Genomic DNA, 21,894 nt, shown 5'->3' with positions numbered 1-21,894 from the left:
ACCTATGTGCAGTAAAATATGAGATGTACTCATCTATCATCCTTCTATCTATCATACCTGAAATATAATCCCAATCCAGTGGCCCCAATGATCGATACTCTGCACACACCTAGTCATATGAAATAGAGGGCCCCCAAGTAGCCACATCCAGTCTCCTGTGAGCATAATGAGTTGTACCCTATGGTATCCCTTCTATCTTGCCATAATGTCTCAATACCCTCATACAAAGGAATCGCTCGATAACATAGGGTGTCGATCCGATCAGGTATCGCATCGAGAATACATACGACATCTCCACTGCATCCTCAGGCCAGATCTTACAATATTGTATGGTCTCCATATCACAGTATACAAATCATCTAGTGTCTATCACCAATACTACAATTTGCCCAGCTTTCGCTGGACAATGATGATTGGATATCGGCAGCATAAGGCCTGCCTACAGGTCTATCTTTGTTAGCCAATGGTTGTGTGATAGGAAGGTACTCCTAGGCTCATATCTGGAGAACGATCACCCCTGCTGATAATGTAGCTGATCTCTAGTACACCACTTGGTGCAGGTCATAATACAAGTGCATCAGCATGCATGACCCCCATGCAAATTGGGTCCCCTGTGTCACCATCTACTCAAGGAGATGACCCCAACCAACAGATAATCCCTTTGACATGTGATCAGGACAAAGGAAACCCCCAATGAATCCGGAAAGAATAGTGGGTAATGTGGCATAACCTATCTCTAGCATCTCCTGCCACGCAATGTCATATCTGCCTATCCCATCATTCTCAAACACTTGGCAAAGTGCATCTATCCCACCCTATTTTCTAAGATCGTAATACACTAGCTCGCCCATCACAGGGATGCACAATATTCGGTATACATCCTTGAGTGTCACTATCATCTCGCCCATTGGTAAGTTAAAAGTATTGTGCTCACTGTGCCAATGCTCTGCTAAGGCTATCAATAATCCCCGTTTAATCAAGGGTCAGGGCATGTTGAGAAGGGAAGATAAACTACACCTGCCAATGTGGTCTCGCTCTGCCTGGCTAAGGCGAGGTATCGACATCCATGTCTTCGAGAAGCGCTCTCGAGACTAGAGGACACTAAAGTGCTCCTGCAATCAAATCATCTCATCATATCAATTTATCGATTTATCTATCTATCAAATCAATCTATCTATCAGTCTATCTTGCTCACTTGATATTTTTATCAAATCTTGTTGAGCCCATATCAATGACACTCATCTATCATGAGGTCATTATCAATCCCATCTCATCTCACACGTACATCGAGATAATTAGAACTGATCATCAAATTTCATCAATCAGGAGTATCTAATTTACCACCACACCCAATATGGCTAATTTTTTTGAAAATTGAAATTTTTCTTCAAAAACAAACATAATATTTCTTTTGGGATGCAAGTTTCAAATTTTTATTTTTTTCGAAAATCAAAAAATCTTAAAAACCCATTTTATAATTTGAAAAACCCATGTCAAAAATGTAATTTTTTTACAAACCCACATGACGAAAATGCTAAAAGATTTTTTTCTACAAATGGCTAATTTTTTTAAAAATCAACAAAACTAGGTTTTCTTGAAGTACATATCAATGGACGGTAGGCTGGAGGACACTCGTGTCGCCGAACTTGCTCGAACGTATGCTGGTGGTATGGGATCACCATTCCTTCCTCCAGAGAAATTTTTTCAAACAACTAAAGTGCACAAATGAAGAGTGGTAAAAGGAATTCACCTTTTTAAACTCATAATGCGGCATTTAAGTGGGATTTTTATTCCACTAATTTTTAATCATGTAATCAACTAATCAACTTGGTAGGGGACTGTTTTCAATTTTTTTTTTTGCGAAATGAATCGGATTGACTCTAAAAATCTCTAAAAAATCAAAAATCATTTAAAAATCATAAAATTTTCAAAAATATAAAAAAAAACTAAAAAATCGTGAAAAATTCAAAAACATTGAAAAAATTATCCGATTCATCTCCCAAGGGGGCATCCTCGCATCGATACCTATCATTCAACATCCGGGGCATCATATCAAGATTTATCATCTCAAAATCGAAACCGCATCAAATCCGCATCATATCGAGATTTATCATCTCAAAATCGAATCGGTATCAATATTGAAACTGAATCCCCATTGAAATCAAGATCAAATCTGCATCCTATCGAAATCCACATCAGCAACATCATCAATCAAGTCTTCTTTGAACCAACGTGTCATCACACATTGCTTCAAAGAGGGCCAAAATGTATACACTTAAAAATGGTCTGAAGATAATTAATTAAATATGCAATTATTTAATTAATCTTCCTTCCTAATTAATCGGATTTACAAGCATATTTGATTAATTCCCTTATTCATCTGGTAGTAAATAAATCTACATGATTTATTTATATAGTTCATTTCATATCCCTTTTGATTAATTAATGTAAATTAATTAATCCCCCCCCCATCTAAATCAATTCTTCTAGTCCCTAATTAAAATTAACAAATTCAAGTTTATTGAGATTAATTACCATTTTCCAATTATATGAATTTCTAAATTCAAATGAGTACATGGCTCCTAACTTTTAGCCACCTAACCTAACCACCCTCTAACCTAACCCATTCTATCTAATCCTAGGGTCTAACTAACCCTATCCTAGCTTGCACATCCTAACCCCCTTATCGTAACCTCCTATGGTGTGGATATTTTCCCCTTGAGACACATGGCACTTTTTCCAAATGTCTCCTCCCTTGGACACTTGCCCTCCCATGAGCAAGGCTCCTTGACACTTGTCACAAGAGGGATGACAAGTGTCCCTTCCTCCAACCTCTTCTCCAACTTCCTCAATCCTGGCCCTTGATATCTTCATATTAGATCTGGACAGTCGATTCCTGCCACCTCAGATTCGGCCTTGGAAACCCTACAAATATCCCCCATTTTGGAGCAATAAGGATCCCTTGCATTCATAGTTTTATCATCATTACTATAGGCAATTTGTATTTCAATTACCTAGTAATTACCATTTTGGATTAATCATAGCATGTTAATCTATTTTCTTAGATCATACATTTCATATCATTTGCATAATCAATCATGATCAAGTAGCTACTCAACTCTTGAGTTACCACTTTGGAGGTCATTGCTCTGTTGAGAGCCAATCAATCCAACACCTTCAAGGTCCTCAAGAATAGAGGAAAATGGGACATTCCAAGGAAAGCTTAATGGTTTACAATCTTTAATTTAGTTTTCAATTAAGCTTGTCATTATATTTTATTATCTCATTATATGTGTATGCCTTTCTTATGTACCACATTTTTAGCATCACAGTAACCGTATGAAATCTTGAAAGGCATTATAAAATCCTTATATGCGTTGGAGGTGGTTGTTGTTCAATGTATTGAAGGAGAATATCAATAAATTTGTGATTTCCTGCACTTTCTTGTGTTTTTCAGACGTAACAGTCTGATATCAGTAGTTTTTATTATTGAAAACTTATTCATTTGCTTCAAGAAGCAATTGGGAATGTGGTGCAGGAGCACCCTTCAAAGGGCTCCCACCATTTGTTTTTGTTGTGTTCTTGCTTCTTTATGAAGCCATTATATATAAAATAAAGAGCCAAGTGCTCATTGGTCCTAGTTAGGGTCCTAATTGAGGTCTTAGGGTCATGAGTCAAAATTGAGGATTTCTTGGTAATAGAGGGTATGTGTGCAAATAAGGTGTTTAGGGGTCCTTTTTAGCATGGTGGTGTCCTTAGGTTAGCCAAATATGGGTCTAAGAGTCAAGAGAAGCAACATTGAGAAAGTTGCTCAAAAGTTGCAAAAGTTGCATGGCAACTTTTAAAAGTTGTCAAGCAACTTTTCCACCATGAGGTCAAAATCCTTAATGTAGCATGGAAAACCCTAATAAGGGCACAAAAACCAAGGATAGGGTAGTATAAGTATTTGCAAACCCTAAGTTAATGGGTTGGATATCAGAAATTGTACGGCTCAAGCAAAGTGACTTGACTATGACCGTTTTGTTGGTTACCAATCAGTTTGAATAAAGCTACTGAGCAAGTTAATGGATTGATTTATGTGAAAAACTGTGTGGAGTGTCTTCTATGGTGTAAATACTTTCATTGTGAGCAATTAGATTAGGTTTTTATTTGCAGGTTGTGTGTGTTTGTGTAAAGCGGAAAATCGCGATCGAACCCTAGTTGCTCTCCCCTCTTCCAACTCCGAGGAGAGAGAAGGGAGAGTCTCCAGGGTTGATGGTTTTCACTTAGGGGAGAGACTTTACATTCAAAAGAGGGGTTGAAACCCACAAGATCCAATCCCACACCATGCAAGATTGGATGCTAAATGTGTTTCAAGGGTTAAGAAAGCAAGGCTACCCTCTTTTGTAAAGAATGTTGATAGAAGAATTAAGCTAGGAATGCATAGAAAGTGACAAAGATTCGCTTATAAACTGAGATAGGGATATAGGATGAAGCTGCAGACCTGGAATTAGTAGTAAAATGTCGATACGGTGCTGTCCTACAAATTTGAGCAAAAGTTGACGGGATGATGGCGCCCGGCGCCACGGTCCTCCGAAAAATCCACGAAACGAAGGGGGATCTGTTCGTCTCTGCACAAGGATTCCAGATCTTCAATTTCAGCCGTGTACCTATAACCTACACACAGAAAAGAGAAGACGATTGGGGGGTTAGGGATTAGGGGTTTGCCTTTAGGTCAAACCCCAGTTTTGGAATTAACCAAGAAATGAGCAATGCTGTAAATGTAAATGTCTGTAATGTAAAACAAGTACTAATACCTTGTTGTAAGGATGTTTGTATCCTTATGTGCGAAGGTATAGATGTTGTATGTTGTATGTTGTAGTAGTATGTTGTAAGTGATCTCCTCTTCAATGGTTGAATCCTTGTCTTGAATGCAACACTTAGCCTTGAATGGAGACTTAGAAGGAATGCTTGAATGCTTGAATGCTTGAGTATAGTTTCCACGCTTGTACACCTATGACCTCCTTCTTTTTTTCCTCTCCAAATGGGAGAGGAAAATGTAGTTTATATACTTGCCAATTAGGGTTAATAGACTGATTTTTCCGACCTTAGGCCGACCAGGAAAGATAATTTCCAATTTGCAAACAAAAAGACCCGAAGTCCCATAGGAGACCGGGCCCAAAATAGGGCCAGGGACCAGGGCGCTGGGTGCCATGGTCCTAGGGGACCAGGGCACTGGGCGCCCTGGTCCTGAAGGACCAGGGCGCTAGGCGCTCTGGTCCCACCTCCCGGGACAGCAGGGTGCAAAGGATGTTCAGGCCAGGGTGCTTGAAAATGCAGTTTTTGGTGTCGTGGACAAGTTTTGGGGTCTCCATTCAAGTTGCGTGTTGCGTCGCCATCGTGAAGACCGAAATACAGTCGAAATTGCAAGTGTTGCAATTTTAGGATGCTACATTTAGCTCCCACTTTAGCGGGAGTATGTATGCTCATACTTCCGGTAAAGTACAAGGAAACAATATTGAAAGACTTTCACCACGTCAAGGAGGCAAGACACACCAAGCCCCCAGTGGACTAAGGATCTTATGACTTCGATTGACAAAGTAAAAGGGAAGATCATGAGGGAGAACCATGACTGTCAGTAGTAAGGTTCCCTCACTATGAGTCATGCAAGAGAAATATCAAAAATTTTCAAGGCAAAGCTGAGTTCTCCAAGAAATTTTCATGTATCCTGAAGGGATAGACAGGGTGTATGCCCCCCTATGTTAAAGCGATCGCACACGCCTCAACGGGGGTGATTGTTTTAATGTAGTGATACACATAAGAAATGAGAAAGGAAAGGAGCACGTTATTGCAAGGATTTAGCCCCCAAGTGTGAGATAAACCCAAGGATAATAGACACAAAACACAAAGCACGAGGTAACTTCGCTTTCCTCGGGGTCAGTATGCTATATGATAATTCATGTATATATATCATATGTATGTATGCATAATTGTTCTTCATTCCCCAATCAAGGAAGGTCACCTAGAAGAAGGGAACACATGTGTCTTTTGAGTCAACATGAGAGAGACCAAAAGAGATCTCAATGCTTTGCATCGTCCTCAAGTAGACAACACCAAGGACAACAAATAGAAGAATGAGAATAACATATAGAAGAAGTAACACAAGAGAGGAGGAGAGAATCTGCTATGCTAATGTAACTAGTCTAGGACGTCATCTACCCCCTGATCTTGCTGATCAATGTTTCGGGAAGGCAGGGAACACGCTAGAGGAGGAACATTCAACACAACAGATGGAGCTATCACAAGATCCAAAAAAGGGCTATGTTCATGTTCCAAGCCACGTTGTTCTTGTCTAGGAGCTAGGATAAGTGCTTTAGAAAATTCATTAGATAAATGGTTATCAATATCAACAAGTTCATATTCACTATCAGAAGCAAGAGAAGTAACATTTTCATCATGAATAACATTTTCATCTATAGCATCATCAAGATTTATAAAAATAGGGTCTTTAATTCGCACAGGATCAAGACCATCATGCATCTTATGTTTAGGAGATTTTGGAGAAAATGGAATAATGCTTGTTGAAGGTGTTTTTGGAGATTGCAAAGTTTGAGAAGCAGCTGCTTGAGCTCTAAGATGACGCTTTCGTCGGCGTTCACATGCAGAACAATTTCGTCTAGTCTTAGTAGGAAGTTGAGAAGATTGAGGAGGAGGAATGTTCTCATCCTTATCACTTGGGTGTTTAGGTTGTGATCTCTTAGGCTGGATAATAGGAGAAGAAGAAGGTCTCTTCTCTCTATAAAAGGAAGGAGGAGGAACTGCTCCATATAAAGGAGGAATTTTTGGTTTAGGAAGAAGACCAAGTCCATCATGATGAGGAGGTATAGGTCTACTCTTAGAAGGTTTATTAGGCATAGACATAATCACATCCATGGGAACGGGTTGGGAATCTTCTTGAGGAAAGACATTAGTTTTATCTTTCAAAGGAAGAACTTCCTTCTCAAGAACGATAGGAATATCAAGTTTGGGTGTTCTAGGTTCACTTAGAGATAGGATCATATCTGTTTTCCACTTTTGATAAGATTTGAAAAGATGATCACTTCGCGGAGGAAAGGATTGGAATTGTTTAGGCCAAAAGTAATCAATAGGAACACTAGAAGTTCTTTCAGCTGGTTTAAAGAGACTATGATTGACAGTAACAACTTCACCATTATGGGGAAATTTCAAACACTTATGAATAGGAGAAGCAATAGCTTTCATGGAAGATAGCCAAGGATAGCCAAGCTTCACACGAAATTGTTCGGAAGATGGAATAATAGCAAAGTTCACATCAAGGGATTTGTTATGGACCTCAATAGGCAATGTAATAGAACCAATTGTAGCAGAAGAAAATGCATCAAATAGTTTCACAATCACATCTGTTTTGTCATAAATCACTTGATTCAATTGCAAAGTAAAAAGAAATTCTTCAGTAATAACATTAACCATGCACGAAGGATCAATAAGCACTCCACAGCAAGGTGTATTCTTGACTTTTGCAACTATGTATAAAGGACCATCAGGTGCCCTAATGGTTTCACTGGAATCAAATGTGATGGAAGGTTCTTTAGGGTTTTCTTGCTGCTCTACAAAGTTAATCACATTCGGAGTCATAGACACAAGACCATCAGATGAAAGAGAGGAATCATTAGTCTCAATCGCATTAGAGGTATGAGAAGGTAATGGATCAGTGAAAATCTGAAGATTTTGATTAGGAGGAGCTACAGATGTATTGCCTTTATCATTCACTCCAGAAACAGAAATAGTATTATTATCAATCAAATCTTGAATTTTACCCTTTAAAGAAAAACATTTTTCAGTATCATGCCCAGGCTGACGATGAAATTGACAAAAAGATTTGTTATCAAAATAAGGTGAAGTAATCTTTGCAGGATCAATTTGCCTTATAGGAGGAAGAGTAAGCACATTTTGTTCCAATAACTTATTCATAATACTATGCAATGATTCATTCAAAGGAGTATACTTTCTTTCTTTCTTGAAAAATTTAGAAATAGGAGGCACACCTGATGCTGCATTCACATTGTTGTTGATGATGTTTTCATTGAATTTAATGGAATCTCTGTTCGGTTTAAGCTTTCCAAATGGTTGTTGACTGCTATCACCCTTATCACTCGGAGCCATAGGATGTGATTGTTCCATTTGACTCACAGTCAGTTGATAATTGTGAAGAGTTGCACACAACTATTGGAAAGAAGTAAACTCAGAAAACAGAAGTTTGTCTCGAATATCTTTTTGTAAATTAGAAATAAAGATTCTTTGAATATCATTGTCAGGCACTGGAAAAGAAATTTGAGCATACAAATGCTTATATCTACCAATGAAATCAGTCACTTTTTCTTTAACACCTTGTTTACAATGCATTAAATCAATCAAAGTAGCTTTAGGACTTATATTGTTTTGAAATTGTTGAATGAAAGCATTTGCAAGTTGTTCAAAAGAAGTAATAGAATAGGAAGGCAACGAGCAATACCATTGTAGGGCTTTGTCTCTTAATGTTCTAGTAAACAATTTTGCAAGCAACCTTTGGTCATAAGCAAAATCAGTACATATTGTTTGAAAGGTCTTAACATGTGCTAGAGGATCACCCTTACCATTATAAAGCTCCAAATGTGGAATTTCAACATGTTTAGGGGGAATAGCTCGAACAATGTCAAGAAAAAGTGGACTCGCAACATCAAATGTGGGCACACTAAACTTAGATTGATTCATAGAAGCAATTTGTTGCTGTAAAGAAGAGACAGTTTGTGCAAGATTGTTAATGGTCGCTTCAGTCGAAGAATTCATATTAGACATGTTAGATTGTGATGGAGGTGTTATGTTATTGAAAGAAGGTAGAGAGTAAGGTGGTGGGACACTATGATAGTTAGTCATAGGAGATGATTGGATAGGAGGAACACTACAAGGAGGAATGGAATGATTAAACGAGTTGCCTCCTTGCGTCATGTTCATTTGTGGTGATATAATAGGAACACTCATTGAAGGAGTGAATGAAGAAGTTGGATTGAATGAAGGATTAGGGTTAATTGAAGAAGAGGGATTGCCCCCATGACTAGTGATCATAGGAGGAATATCTTGTATTGTGGTAGTCATTATGTTTGATGTAAAAGTAGGTATACTAGCAATAGGAGTCATCAAAGGAATAGAATGATTGTCTTGAGTAAGAGGTTGTGTATAACCTAAGGTTTCGGCACAACTTTTCATAGGCATCACATTTGAATCCACAATATGTGCAATACCACGCAAAATATCAATTCCATTCTTATCACTTTGAAGCATACGTTTTAGACCCTCAATTAAAGGAAGAGCTTGACTATCAGGGTATTCTTGAGACATCCACTGTCAAAAATCGTCAAATTGGTTATCCAATTTTGAAAGTTGTTCCACAGAAACCTCATGGAGAGCTTCTTCATCATTAAGAGGATTAGAGGAATTACCCATGTCCTCGTTAAAAAGGCCATTCAAATTAGGTTCCATCTCCTCAGTAATTAAACCTTGGAAGGACTTAATTCTAAGGCTTCGTCTAACGGGAATAGTGTAAGTAGGGCTTATTGTTGTAAAACTCATGCACTAAAGAAAGAGAGAAGATTTTGAATTTTAAAGGTAGCAAATTTCAGTAAAACCAGCCAATCTTCCAGATTTAAGCTGTTAAATACAATCAGGACAATCTCCCGAAATTTCGGAAAAAATGTCCGGGACCGTGGTGCTCGGAGTGCACACGGTCCTCGCAACTTTTTTTGAAATTTGCAGGGATGAAAGTTATGATGATTTTACAGCTAACCTGAAAAAATTGAGTGATTTTACGATCTATAGATAGACCAAATTAAAGTTGTAATCTCAAAATTGAACAATACCAAGATTGTCAAAAAATGCAAAATTTGAATTTTGAAAAATAGAGGGAAACTGAAATTTTGAATTTTATGATTTTAGAGGGAATGTTAAGAGCAATGCAAGTTTTGAAATTTGAAAATTGACTCAATTTCACGCAAAATTCGATTTTAAAAGCGGAAATCAAAGTTGTTGTAATTAAGCACTTAATTTCAAAAGTCACAAATTGCAAGAATTTGAATAAAGCACTGAAATTTTTAATGAATGCAAACACACTTTTCAGATTTAGGACAATAAGAACACAATTTTGACACAAAATTTCAATTTCAACAATTTTTGAATGATTAGAAGCGTTAATCCAAGCAATCCCTAGACCAACTTTGACTGTAATTTTGAAAGTGTTAGGTTTGATAAAATCAGCCAAAATTCTCGATTTTAACAGGAAAATACAGTAAGATCTAGCTCCCGAAATTTCGGAAAAAATGTCGAGGACGATGGCGCTCGGAGTGCACACGGTCCTCGCAACTTTTTTCCAAATTTTCAGGGATGAAAGATATTGTGATTTTATTGCGGAATCCAAAGTTACAACTGATTTGGAGATGTTTTGATCAATGAAATTGTCGGACAAAGGTTGAATCAAGAGGGTTTCAAAAATTAGGGTTTTGACACTTAACCACTTAATTTTCAAAATTAAAGCACAAATATGAATTTGATAATTTGTAATAGAAGGGCAGATCTAAAACAAGCATTAACATTTAGACATTTCACAAGCTTAATTATTAAAAAGAAAATTTAGGGTTTTCATGCAATCAACCTCTAAAATTTGCAAAAGATCAAACATGGAAATGTAATCAAGGAATCCAATTTTCAGATCTAACTATGAATAATCAGAAAGGATGTTCACGTCGGGTTCACCAAAATGTAAAGCGAAAAATCGTGATCGAACCCTAGTTGCTCTCCCCTCTTCCAACTCCGAGGAGAGAGAAGGGAGAGTCTCTAGGGTTGATGGTTTTCACTTAGGGGAGAGACTTTACATTCAAAAGAGGGGTTGAAACCCACAAGATCCAATCCCACACCATGCAAGATTGGATGCTAAATGTGTTTCAACGGTTAAGAAAGCAAGGCTACCCTCTTTTGTAAAGAATGTTGATAGAAGAATTAAGCTAGGAATGCATAGAAAGTGACAAAGATTCGCTTATAAACTAAGATAGGGATATAGGATGAAGCTGCGGACCTGGAATTAGTAGTAAAATGTCGATACGGCGCTGTCCTGCAAATTTGAGCAAAAGTTGATGGGACGATGGCGCTCGGCGCCACGGTCCTCCGAAAAATCCGCAAAAACGAAGGGGGATCTGTTCGTCTCTGCACAAGGATTCTAGATCTTCAATTTCAGCTGCGTACCTGCAACCTACACATAGAAAAGCGAAGATGATTGGGGGGTTAGGGATTAGGGGTTTGCCTTTAGGTCAAACCCCAGTTTTGGAATTAACCAAGAAATGAGCAATGCTGTAAATGTAAATGTCTGTAATGTAAAACAAGTACTAATACCTTGTTGTAAGGATGTTTGTATCCTTATGTGCGAAGGTATAGATGTTGTATGTTGTATGTTGTAGTAGTATGTTGTAAGTGATCTCCTCTTCAATGGTTGAATCCTTGTCTTGAATGCAACACTTAGCCTTGAATGGAGACTTAGAAGGAATGCTTGAATGCTTGAATGCTTGAATGCTTGAGTATAGTTTCCACACTTGTACACCTATGACCTCCTTCTTTTTTTCCTCTCCAAATGGCAGAGGAAAATGTAGTTTATATACTTGCCAATTAGGGTTAATAGACTGATTTTTCCGACCTTAGGCCGACCAGGAAAGATAATTTCCAATTTGCAAACAAAAAGACCCGAAGTCCCATAGGAGACCGGGCCCAAAATAGGGCGAGGGACCAGGGCGCTGGGCGCCATGGTCCTGGGGGACCAGGGCGCTGGGCGCTCTGGTCCCACCTCCCGGGACAGCAGGGTGCAAAGGAGGTTCAGGCCAGGGTGCTTGAAAATGTAGTTTTTGGTGTCGTGGACAAGTTTTGGGGTCTCCATTCAAGTTGCGTGTTGCGTCGCCATCGTGAAGACCGAAATGCAGTCGAAATTGCAAGTGTCAAAATTTTAGGACGCTACAGTTTGTAAATAGTTTGTAAATTGCATTCTCACTGTCCAGTTTTGGACTAGTTTGTGTAAATGGATTCATAACTCCATTCCCCATTGTGGAATCACCATCAAACCATGGGGAATGGAAGTCAAGACCTTGTACTATACTTCCAAGCAAGCAGGGCCCTTGAAAATGCAAGGAGGCCATTTGAAGACCCACTCCTAGGCGAGACTGAAGAGTGCCCGACTAGAAAGGGTTAAATTGCAGAGGTCTTGGACAGCAAGGAAGGTCAGAGGAGGAGGCATCCTTTGGATGAGCTGTAGAGGGGTGAGTGAAGCACCATTGGTGTGAAGGAGGATCTTCCACCAATCCAAACAAGGTGGCAAGAGCATCAAACCTATGTTGTGACCCTGGCAGGCCTAAAAACCCTCCTAAGAACCCTCAAAAACCTTTAAATCCACCTAGGGCAGTGTACGGACACTTGGAGGCCTAAAACCTAGAAAATCCTTGAGTCCTTGCCAAATGAATAGCATTTCTTTTGGGAAGTTTCACAAGAAAGTGCATAGTTTGTGAGAGGGAGCCCTAAAGGACCGGGTAGGAGGCCTAATTGGTCACAATCCTTGTAGCCCTATTTTGTAGGGAAAAGACAAAATTGTGAAATTGGTAAGAGGTAGGAAGCTAAAAAACTCTTGGGGACACTTGAATGGGTGGAAGAACCATGAAATAGACCTGACCTAACCTTGCTAAGAGCTAGGAAGGTGTGGAACAAGCCAAGACCTTATTAGCCATAGTAAGGGGTTTTGAGTCTCATGAGTAGGTGAGACCTTAGGAGCAACATTGCAACTCATTGGTGGGTGGATTGGGCAAGGTCATGGGTTTCCTCAAGCAAGGGAAGTCCTAGAGACCCTAGGGTGTGAAGAGAAAACCAGGTGATCCAAAGGAAGGATCCAAGAGAATAGATTAGGCTAGTCTATCCCAAACCCCATCCCATCAGATTGGTATCATAGCAAGTTAAAGATTTGTTGGACTGTGTATGTCTCTATATACTGGTGAATCAGTAGGGGAGAGTAGAGTGGTCACTAATGCAGAGATGGCTAGGGAGGTAGAAGAACAGAAGGAGAAGAATAGACTCCTAGAAGAAGCTATGAGTGAGATAAGGGATAAATTGCAGGAAGTGGTGGATCAGAGGACAGAAGGACCTTGGGGAGAAGACACCAAGGATAAAGGCAAGAAAACTATAGACATAGATGATATAATACCTGACCAGATCCCTTGTTCAATGAAGAACCATTTGTGAAGGCTATTAAGGCTTTGAACACCAAAGCTTTTCAAGGATTGCCACATTTCAGTGGAAGGATGGACATTGACACTATTATGGAATGGATTGAGGGCATGGAAAACCACTTTGAGTGTGAGGGAGTGATAGAGGCTCAAAAGGTTAAGGTTTCCAAATCAAGATTAAGGGGATCAACTTTGACATGGTGGAAGTATCTGCAAGAAGAGAGAGTTAGCATGGGGAAGCTACCTAGTGCAAATTGGAAGGCCATGGTGAGTAAGATCAAAGAGAACTACTTACCAGAGGATTATGAAGTCCAACTTCATAAGAAGAGACAGGGTTTGAAGCAAAAAGACCTTGATGTGACCTCCTACACCGAAGAATTTCAAAAACTTTGTCTTAGATCCAAAGTCCAAGAAGATGAATCTATTAAGGTGGCTAGGTATCTAAGCGGCCTAAAGTGGAACATTCAAGAGGAGATAAGCCTATGGACTCCTACTACTGTTCAAAAATGTCATCAGCTTGCTGTCAAGGTGGAAGAGAGGAACAAAAGAAAAGGAGACTCCAATAACAGCGGTAGAGGCAGAGGTAGAGATCAAGTGAATCACCGAGGTGGTTACCAAAGCAAGGAAAATGAGCAAAGAAACCAAGGAGAAGTCCAATTGACTGAGCATAGTAGTGAAACCAATCTTAGAGGAGGCTATTCTAGAGGAAGAGGGGCACAAGTTGGTCCAAGTAGGGGTAGAGGTACCAGCAGGGGTAACTCCTACTTTGCAACTATGAAATGCTACAACTGTGGACAATTAGGACACCCGACTTATAGATGTCCTGACAAGCCTACCTCATCAAATAGTGGAAAGAGGGTTTCTTATGCTCATGAAGACTCATCAAGAAACAAAGCACCAGATGTGGACCAGATTGAATCAGAAATTGGTGAGAATCTGATGTTCAATAGGATTTTGATCAGATAGCCGGTTAAGGAGGAACCCAAACATAGGAGAGCATTGTTTAGGGTGAGATGCAAAGTTCTTGGTAAAGTGTGCAAGGTGATAGTTGATTCAGGCTCAACTGACAACATCATATCAAAAGAGGTAGTTAGGAAGTTGAAACCCACAAGAATACCCCACACTAGCCCTTACAAGGTGACTTGGTTGAACAAAGGACAAAGTGTGCTTGTCAATGAACAGACTTGGGTAGAGTTTGCTATTGGAGGATATAAGGATAAGATCCTTTGTGATGTATTGCCTATGGATGCTTGTCATCTACTACTAGGAAGACCCTGGCAATTTGATAGAAAGATGATCTATGATGGAGGAGAGAACTCCATTTCTTTCAAGAAGGATGACAAAACCTTCAAGATTCAGTCCTTGACAGAGGATGATGAAGGAAGCTCAAGAACACCAAGTGTCTTGTTGAACACTGGTAAGGAGTTCTTACACTTGCTACATGAGGAAGAGACAGTGGGATGTGCCATTTTTGTGAAGCCTAAAGAGGAGGAAAGTAAGTTGCAGATAGAGGTACCTAAGGAGGTCAAATAGATGTTGCAAGAGTATGAGGACATAGTAAGTGATGGAGCACCTGCAACTCTCCCACCTAGAAGGTCTATCAGCAATCAAATAGACTTTGTCCCTGGTGCATCCTTTCCTAACAAGGCAGCATGTGAGCTCACACCTGATCAGAATAAGGAAGTGGCAAGGCAAGTACAAGAGTTATTGGACCAAGGATTAGTTAAGAAAAGCATCAGCCCATGTGCAGTTCCGGTAGTGCTAGCATCTAAAAAAGGAGGTAAGTGGAGACTATGTACCAACTCAAGGGCAATCAATAGGATCACCATAAGGTACAGATTTCCTATTCCTAGAATAGAGGATCTAATGGACTATTTAGGGGGTGCTATGTACTTCACCAAATTGGACCTTAAGAGTGGTTATCATCAGATTAGGATTAAGGAAGGAGATGAGTGGAAAACTGCTTTTAAGACCACAGAGGGGTTGTATGAATGGCTTGTGATGCCATTTGGGCTTACTAATGCTCCAAGCACCTTCATGAGGTTGATGAATGAAGTGTTGAAGGACTTCACAGGAAGGTTTGTGGTGGTGTACCTAGATGGCATTCTCATCTATAGCAGAACCAAAGAGGAGCACCTTGAGCATTCGAGGTTAGTCTTAGAGAGGTTGCATAAGGAGAAGTTATCCATCAACCTAGAGAAGTGTGACTTCTTGAAGCAAGAGCTGGTCTACTTAGGATTTGTGGTATCTAAGGGAACCTTGAAGATGGATCCAAGCAAAGTGGAGGCAATCTTGAATTGTCCTACTCCTAAAACAGGGATTGAGGTAAGGAGTTTCCATGGTCTAGCCCAATTCTATAGGAAGTTTGTGAGGAACTTCAGTGGCATATGTGCACCAGTACTTGACACCATAAAGGGAGGCCTTAAAACTAAGTTTAAATGGACTGAGCAAGCTAACAAAGAATTTCAATTGTTAAAGAAAGAAGTAGCCACAAAACCTATCCTTCTCCTACATATGTTTGATAAGCTATTCACATTGGAGTGTGATGCAAGTGGAATTGCAGTCGGGGGTGTATTGAGTCAAGAGGGAAGACTTGTGGCATTTTTCAGTGAGAAGCTTAGTGAAGCAAAGAAGAAGTACTCAGCCTATGACCTTGAGCTATATGCATTGGTTCAATCTCTAAAAAAATGGAGGCATTACCTACTTCCAAAGGAATTTGTGGTGTTCACAGACAACCAGGAAATGAGTTATATTAACACTCAAGAGAAGCTTAGCAATAGACATTTGAAATGGATGGAATACCTCCAATCCTTCACCTTCACCATGAAGCATAAGAAGGGGAAACTCAACAAGGTGGCAGATGCCTTAAGCAAGAAGTTGTTGACAGTTCAAGAGTTATAGTTGCAGAGCATAGGAATAGAAGGTTTCAAGGACCTTTCTGAAGGAGATGAAGACTTCTCATCAGCTTACAAGGTTTGCAAGGAGTTTGAGAACCATTTTAATGGTGAGTATGCAGATTACACTCTCCAAAATGGTCTCTTGTTCAAGGGTAATCAGTTGTGTGTGCCAAGAGGATCCATGAGGGAAAACCTCATCCAAGAGAAACACAATGGCAGTTTAAGTGGACACTTTGGAGTCAACAAAACCTTGGACTTAGTACAGAGGTACTACTATTGGCCAAAGCTGCCAAGAGATGTGAAGAGGTATGTGGAGCAATGTGGTGTGTGTCAAAGAGCAAAAGGAGGATCAAGCAATGCTGGTCTCTATCAACCATTGTCGGTCCCTAATAGCCCTTGGGAATGTATAAGCATGGACTTTGTAGTAGGACTTCCCAAGACAAAAATAGTTATGGACAACATCTATGTGTTAGTAGATAGATTTTCCAAGATGAGCCATTTCATTCCCTGTAAAACTACACGTGATGCTAGCTATGTTGCACATCTCTTCTTTAAAGAGATTTTTAGGATTCATGGACTCCCTTTAAGCATTGTTTCAGATAGGGATAGCAAGTTCATGGGCCATTTTTGGCAAACATTATGGAGGAGACTAGGAACTAATCTGTCATTTAGCTCAACTTACCATCCACAAACAGATGGTCAAACTGAAGTTATCAATAGGGTGTTAGGCAACTTGTTGAGGTGTCTAACTAAGGAATATGGACAAATATGGGACCTAATCATTCCTCAAGTAGAGTATGCATATAATGATAGTGTGAATAGGATCACTGGTAGAAGTCCTTTTGAGGTTGTGTATGGTAGACATCCAAGGGGAGTATGTAAGTTGAGAAACCTTGGTACTTTGGAAATGAAGAGTGGGCAAGCAGAGGACTTCACTCAAACCACCAAGGAAGTTCAAGAGAAAGTCAAGAAATCCATCCTTGAATCCACTCAAAAATTGAAGGCCAAAATGGATGAGAAAAGGAGAGAGGTTCAGTTCAAAGTGGGTGACTATGTGATGGTCCATTTGAGCAAAGCTAGGATGCAAAGTGGTAAGCCTGCCAAACTACAAATGAAGAGGGTAGGACCTTGTAAAATTTTGGGAAAATATGGTGAGAATGCCTATAAGGTTGATCTTCCTTCAGACTTAGCCATTTCACCAGTCTTCAATGTAGTTCATTTTATCATGTACTAGGGGGAGATAGCAGGGCAGACTGAGAACCAAGCCAAGGTACTACAAGACTTGGATGTGAATGCCTTACACCAAGTGAAGCAGCCTATAGAAGAAGAGATCTTGGAGTCAAGGGTGAAGAATTCTACTAGACACCAGGTCTACATGGAGCACTTAGTGAAATGGGTAGATCAACCAGTATCTAAAGCTACTCGGGTGGAGGAGAGCAAGTTCAAGAAGCTTGGCATTGATCTGGCTCTTCTCACTCCCCTAACTTCTTAGTTTGTTGCAGAGGGGGAGTATGGTGTAGGAGAACCCTTCAAAAGGCTCCCACCATTTTTTTTTGTTGTGTTCTTGCTTCTTTATGAAGCCATTATATATAAAATAAAGAGCCAAGTGCTCATTGGTCCTAGTTAGGGTCCTAATTGAGGTCTTAGGGTCATGAGTCAAAATTGAGGATTTAATGGTAATAGAGGGTATGTGTGCATTTAAGGTGTTTAGGGGTCCTTTTTAGCATGGTGGTGTCCTTAGGTTAGCCCAATATGGGTCTAGGAGTCAAGAGAAGCAACATTGAGAAAGTTGCTCAAAAGTTGCATGGCAACTTTTAAAAGTTGTCGAGCAACTTTTCCACCATGAGGTCAAAATCCTTAATGTAGCATGGACAACCCTAATAAGGGCACATAGACCAAGGATAGGGTAGTATAAGTATTTTCAAACCCTAAGTTAATGGTTTGGATGTCAAAAATTGTACGACTCAAGCAAAGTGACCTGACTGTGACTGTTTTGTTGGTTACTAGTCAGTTTGAATGAAGCTACCGAGCAAGTTAATGGATTGATTTACATGAAAAACTATGTGGAGTGTCTTCTATGGTGTAAATAATTTCATTTTGAGCAATTAGATTAGGTTTTTATTTGCAGGTTGTGTGTGTTTGTAAATAGTTTGTAAATTGCATTCTCACTGTCCAGTTTTGGACTAGTTTGTGTAAATGGATTCATAACTCCATTCCCCATTGTGGAATCACCATCAAACCATGGGGAATGGAAGTAAAGACCTTTTACTATACTTCAAAGCAATCAGGGCCCTTGAAAATTCAAGGAGGTCATTTGAAGACCCACTCCTAGGTGAGACTGAACAGTGCCCAGCTAGGAAGGGTTAAATTGCAGAGGTCTTGGAGAGCAAGGAAGGTCAGAGGAGGAGGCATCCTTTGGAGGAGTTGTAGAGGGGTGAGTGAAGCACCATTGGTGTGAAGGAGGATCTTCCACCAATCCAAACAAGGTGGCAAGAGCATCAAACCTACACTATGACCCTGGTAGGCCTAAAAACCCTCCTAAAAACCCTCAAAAACCTTAAAATCCACCTAGGGCAGTGTACGGACACTTGGAGGCCTAAACCTAGAAAATCCTTGAGTCTTTTCCAAATGAATAGAAAGTATTTTAGGAAGTTTCACAAGAAAGTGCATCATTTGTGAGAGGGAGCCCTAAAGGACTGGGTAGGAGGCCTAGTTGGTCACAATCCTTGTAGCCCTATTTTGTAGGGAAAAGACAAAATTGTGAAATCGGTAAGAGGTAAGAAGCTAAAAACCTCTTGGGGGAACTTGAATTGGTGGAAGAACCATGAAATAGACTTGACCTAACCTTGCTAAGAGCTAGGAAGGTGTGGAACAAGCCAAGACCTTATTAGCCATAGTAAGGAGTTTTGAGTCTCATGAGTAGGTGAGACCTTAGGAGCAGCATTGCAACTCATTGGTGGGTGGATTGGGCAAGGTCAGGGGATTCCTCAAGCAAGGGAAGTCCTAGAGAGCCTAGGATGTGAAGAGAACACCAGGTGAACCAAAGGAAGGTTCCAAGAGCATAGACTAGGCTAGTCTATCCCAAACCCCATCCCATCAGAATGATAGAGGGTTGAACCCCCAATAGTTTTGTCTTTATTTCATTCTTTTTCATTAAGTTTGGTGAGATGTCTATTAATATTTGTAAAACGTTGTCAAAACCCTACTAGGGTAAACAGTGAGAATATAAAATCTATTACTCCTCCATTCCACATTGATCAAAGGAAAAATCTTGGTAGAATGGAGGGAAATTATGTATATTTTGTTTTAATTTTTACTTGCAGGGATCCATGTTCACTTTTGCACGTGTAATATGATGTCAAAATGTTGACTTGACAGTGCCATAGTTTGGTAAAACTCTGATTCTCACATGTTGCAGAGCTTTGTAATCTTTTGTATCGAAGGATTATGGTATAGGTTTTATATGGATGGAAATAATATTGATTCTTATTTCATTTTCTTCAAGTCTGGTTGAATTAAATGGAAAAATGAGCAAGTTATGATCATTTTTGTGAAAGCAGCCTGTTCAGAAAATGGTTTTCCAAAACTGCAGTTAGAGATTGTGTTGGTACAGCTATGTATGGTCGAGTAAGGACCTATCCCTTGGTGTGTGGATATATCATCATGTGGTGAAAAAAATTCCTTCTTATCAGAAAAAAAAATCTTATGAGTTGAGGGGTCAAATGAGGCAATTTCTTAAAATTGTCATGTCTATGTGAGTTCCTGTCACTGCTACTGTAGGAAGGTTGTAGAAAACTATCGTATGATTTGTTTATGTTCTTGGTGACCATGTCTAGTATTTTCATGTCATGTTTATCATTAAAAGGTGTCTCAAGGTGTTTACTTGTAAAGTTTGGCATTGTGAGATGAGTTTATGGACAAGTTGGGTCCTCATAGGGAAGTTGCTTGTGTGAGTAGGATATAAGGGTTTCGTGAAGTTTGAGTGTTTGTGAGTTTAAAGTTGGTCTTAGACATGTATAATTAGACTAATGAAATGTATTCCAAGGATTGGATTTATTTTGTGAAGTTGATGTTTGCTTTTGGTGGTTTGTGTAGCCTAGTGGCTTGAGAGAGCCTATGTGTTTGAGGTGTCTTTAGGTGAGTGTTTCTACAAAAGAAATTGATGTGTGTTTGAACCTGACATGAAGGATTTTTTTTAGTCATGGAACCGAGCCTCTGCATTAGGTAGATAATATTTTGGCAGCAACAACTCTTCAGGCACAGGCTACTCAGGAATTAGCACAGGAAGAGTCTAAGGACAGAAAATTGATTGAGTATAGTTTTGAGGTTTTGAACTAGTTAGTCCCTAAATTTCATGCTCAGAAAGGTGCAAGCTCTTCGGGTAAAATAGAGGAAATTATTGATTTTATCCCCAAGAATTATGATTCTTTATTGAATATCTCACAAACACATGCTAAAGAAGATTTTGTGGCGGCCTGAAAGGTAACATTTTTGCACATGATTGAGACTGATAAGGTGAAACTTCAAACCTACTTGTAGTCCATTGATGCAGATTTGACTAAAGGAGGTAATGTTTATAAGACTGGTCTAGATTTTGATAAGATAACTGGCTCCATAGACAAGCAATTGTTAGATTGTAGGAAAAACTTAGTTCAGATTTCTAACTCCTACAACCCGATAGTTAATCTGACAAATTCTTTGGATGGTCCAATTTTGATGGTTATGGATCAAATTTTGAAACCAGAGAAGGATAGGGACTGAATAATAAGGAGAGAAAATGAGCTTCAGAATCTGATTGGTCCTGGGATTAATAATTTGTTATTCCATAAAATAGAGTGTATTTATAACTTGCGGAAGGAGGATCCCACTACTTCAAAAGAGAGAATATTATGCTAGTATCTTGAATAGTTTCATCTCTATTCTCGAATCTCTTAAAAATGGCTGGGATAATTACTTTTCATTTTTGAAGAATATGTATGAAGATATTTTGAAGTTTGTATAAAATCTGCTCATGTTTATAATTGTACAAAATTCTTTGTGGGCACCCCGCTTTGTCATTGATGTCAAAGGGGGAGGAATAAGTGAAAAATGTATATATTTCTTAGGGGGACCATCAGATGTATATAGAAGATTTAGTGTACAGATCACAAGGTTATGGATTCAGTGGAAATTTTATAGATGGTATCATTTTTCACATGAGTGTTGCCATCAATGCCAAAGGGGGAGATTGTTGGCAATTGACAATCATCTGGCATGGGTTTATGACATTTTGAGTTGTCATTGATGGAAAATCATCATCTCAAGGTAAATAGTTTCATTATTTGGTTAACTGACATTCATTACATTAACTCATATTAGTATTCACATTGCTTTACACCCGCACCAACACCAACATTCACTTCATTCTGGCTAAGTCTTCATCCCAGTAACATGTCCTAATCCCAGTAACATGTATATGGAACCCGATAATGGATAGGACCTGGCTAAGGAAATGTTTTGGTCTCGATTATGTCTTCATGGATTTTGGTGGTAACGTGTGATGGTCGACATGGTCATTGGATTTATGTTTGATTTTCATTATGATCTAGTAGCCGACTTGTTTATATTATTCATTGTAGCCAACATGGTTAAAATAGAAGGATATTTAAGAAGATCACCTCAGCGATAGATCAAATAGATGGAATGGAATGCGAATTTTTGTTTGCAAATATTTCAATAAA

This window comes from Cryptomeria japonica, chromosome 5, assembly GCF_030272615.1.
Source record: "Cryptomeria japonica chromosome 5, Sugi_1.0, whole genome shotgun sequence".
Taxonomy (NCBI): domain Eukaryota; kingdom Viridiplantae; phylum Streptophyta; class Pinopsida; order Cupressales; family Cupressaceae; genus Cryptomeria; species Cryptomeria japonica.
The sequence above is the reverse complement of the archived record's forward strand: the minus strand, read 5'-3'. Positions refer to the sequence as shown.